Consider the following 3,585-nt stretch of genomic DNA (forward strand, 5'->3'; position numbering starts at 1 on the left):
CCGCCTTAAAAACTTCTGTTTCTTATCCCCAGGAGCTGTAAACATTATGTACATGGTAAAATAGTTAAATATCACCTTACATAGCAACATGGGATTGAGTGAAGGATTCTGAAGGCAGAGCTTAATCCTGGATTATCTGGGTCAGCCATAACCAGAATCACAGGCATCCTTAGAAGGAGAAAAGGGGCACAGGGAGTTTTTGCAGACTAACAGGAGAAAGTGATTTGAAGTTGAAAACCTGAAAGCCTAGCTGTAAGTTAAATCCATGGACTGCACTGAGAACTTGTCTTCCTGTTTGGCGCACTTTCCTCTGATTAACCCCCACCCTTCTCACCTATTTTATACACACCTACTCTCTCCTAGTTGGTTTCCTATACTGCCATGCCCACCTTTGAGTGGTGTCTTCACTTTAACCTTTTTCACATACTCACAAACCAGTCAGCACACACTCCCCATTCTGAGTCCATAAAAGGCCCCAGATCCAGCCACCTGGGAGTGGGGGGCAACTCTCCCACCTTCAAATAAGGGAACCAACCCCGAGTCCCCTCTCTGCTGAAAACTGTTTTCATCACTCAATAAAATTCTTCTCTGAACTCCTCATCCTTCAATGTCCTACATATCCTCATTCTTCTTGGATGCAGTACAAGAGCTCAGGAACCACCGAACGCAGGTACATGCGATAACACAGGCAAGCTGGGGCGCACCAGCATGGCCAAGTGAGGCCTGGGTGGGATATCGCGGGCCAGGGATCCCTGGCTTGCAACGTGACTGCAAAGAAAAATCTTACGTCAACCTATAGTGCCAGCTACTGGGTGAGCTGAGACAGGAGAATCACTTGAGCCCAGGAGGTTGAGGCTGCAGTGAGCTGTGATTGTGCCACTGCACTCCAGCCTAGTGACAGAGTGACCACACCTAGCTTGGTCATTTATTTTTAGAATCCTTATCTCTTAGGGGAACATAATGAATTTTTTTTTTTTTTTTTTTTTTTGAGACAGAGTCTCACTCTGTTGCTCAGGCTGGAATGCGATGTCACAATCTTGGCTCACTGCAACCTCTGCCTCCTGGTTTCAAGTGATTCTCATGCCCCAGCCTCTTGAGCAGCTGGGATCACAGGCCTCTGTCACCATGCCTGGATAATTTTTGTATTTTTAGTAGAGATGGGGTTTCCCTGGGTTGGCCAGGCTAGTCTCAAACTTCTGGCCTCAAGTGATCTGCCCACCTCAGCCTCCCAAAATGCTGGGATTACGGGTATGAGCCACTGCACCTGGCCCATAGTGAATATTTGTGGAGAAAATAAGATGTCTTTGGGTTCCCAGTGTTCCACTGACATAGCTGGTGGGCAGTAATTGAGCCAAGATGCTGTGGAGTCTACTGGCTTTTTGTGAGATCGCCCAGAGGACCATAAACACTGCTTTTCATAGGTATTTAAAAATAAAGTTCCAGAAAAGCAAAAGCTGTTTCAGGAGGATAATGGAAATCCAGTACAGCTTAAGGGTGGGGTAGCTGATGCCCTCTTGTAATATTGGGGTTCAGGGTGCCCTCAGCTCCCCTGAGAGGAAGTTTCTCCAGGTTCTTGGTCTCCTGCCCTCTCAACAATGAGAGAGGGAACCACGGCACAGTGTGCAGTACATGCCGGACTCAAAAGTGTTCGTAGAAAGTGATTTATTTAGAGAGAGAAAAAGGAGAAGGAGAGAGAAACAGCTAACTCTCACACTGAGTGAGAGAAAGAAAAGCCGCTCTCACACTGAGTGAGAAGGGTTCCCAGAAGGGGAAAGCCAGAGAAGGAAAGTCCTCTCACACTGAGTGAGAGAATCCAGAAAGATGGAATCCAGGAGAGGAAAGCAGCTTCCACACTGAGTGGAAGGGAACAGAGAGATGGAGTTTAGGAGGGGAAGAGAGGCTTCCACGAGGGGGTGTGGAAGGGGACTCCAGAGGGGAAATCCAGGAGAGAGAAAGATGGCTTCCACGAAGAGTGTTCATGGAAGGGGACCCAAACATGGAGTCGGAAGGGGTGTGGACGAAGAGGACTTTTAATCTGGGAGGAACCCCCACCTTCTCCAAGACCACAAGCCAATGAAAGGAGTTCCTTAGAACTTCCGCTGGAGTGATTGACTCTTAGTTTCTTCCCATGCCCGCGATATTTAAACATAAACCGTTAAATCTTCCAGATGGAGAGAGATGGGAGGGGGGCATGGCGCTCAGAAGTTCTTGCCCTTAAAACTACGCCCCCTTGTGGACTCGGAAAGAGAACACATTCCCTCACTCCTCCATAGAGTTGCCATGGTTCTTAGAGTTGGTGGGACGGCACATGCCATATATCTGCTGGCCATGGCTTCCTTTCCCAAGAAGCAAGACTGACTTCAGTTGTCCCTGCAATCACTTGGTTCAATTTCATTGAGCTCTATACGGACCAATTGAGCTATTCTTTGGGTATCAATATTTATTGACTCAGACTACCACCAATAAAGCAGTTTTTACCATTGGACGTGGAAGCTGTCTTTGATTTTAGAACAAATCTGTGGGGTGAAGAATGTGGGAGTGAAGGGAGATATTTATGAAACAGGACAGTCAATGTGTTCATTGCTAAACCAGGTTGATGGGGGTTGATGGGGTTCCTTATATAAAAGTATAATGAATCGATTATTCTCAGATTTCCATAATGACATTGCTAAAAATGAGCCATTCGTCAGAGAACTTTGCACTAGTTAGATAATTTGGCTATAATTATTAAACTTATCTCAGTGAAACAGTTGAGTCAGCAGTAATTAAACCAGTTCTCGACTTCAGTCAAAATATGATAAGAGGGTAAACGTCAAAAATATGGCCTTTCATTTCCTATAGATATGAGGGAGGAAGGCAAAGAGAGTCCAACTGTACCTTCTGCCCAGTTCCAAAAGATTTGATGTGCAAGTCTCAGGAAAGCAGTCTCCCAGGTCACTGCCTAGAGCCTTGACTTCAAGAAAGTTGAATCCAACCCTGCTGTTTGGGAAGTCATCTGACTTTGAAGAATTTGAGATTCTAGGTTTAAAAAAAAATTATTTTGGGCATGAATTCTTAAGATGTTTAGGCATACTTTTAGAAACAATATTATCAGATGGCAAGAGGATATCTGCATAGCAGAATGGCAAAAATGAGACGTGTGGACAAGAAACTACCAGGCCAACGATTGATTTGGTGCTCTTATATTGATGACTTCTATACACCAAAGAAGCTGCATAAACAAAAGAAAATATAAATAAATATAGAGAACATTAATAGCCTCATGAATAGGACTTAATATCCTTGATAATATAAAGAGCTTTGACAAATCAGTAAGCAAAGAGGGACTGTGGCAGCTCCTTCGTCAGCAGGCCCGACAGGCTGGGAAATAATTGTGTTGGAAGCACTGGGAGGCTGGAGGTGGGCTTGGAACACAAGCGTGTACAGCGTGCTGTAGTGGAAGTTTTCTATCATGCTAATCCTGTTTCCACTTTGTTATGCTCTAGCCAAGACTGACTGTATTCGATGAAATGTGAGGATCTTTTTCAATCGGAAGCCCCCATTGCCCCCTCTTTTTATCTTTTCTTTCTTTTTTTTTTTTTTTTT

General features: G+C 44.8%; 1 pseudogene; it reads left to right on the forward strand.

The window, feature by feature from the left end:
* The first annotated feature begins 1,356 nt into the window (after nt 1–1,356).
* Nucleotides 1,357–2,358, forward strand: LOC119470811 (annotated as a pseudogene).
* Nucleotides 2,359–3,585: the final 1,227 nt, after the last annotated feature.

This window comes from Cebus imitator, unplaced genomic scaffold, assembly GCF_001604975.1.
Source record: "Cebus imitator isolate Cc_AM_T3 unplaced genomic scaffold, Cebus_imitator-1.0 Scaffold41, whole genome shotgun sequence".
In the NCBI taxonomy this organism is placed as follows: domain Eukaryota; kingdom Metazoa; phylum Chordata; class Mammalia; order Primates; family Cebidae; genus Cebus; species Cebus imitator.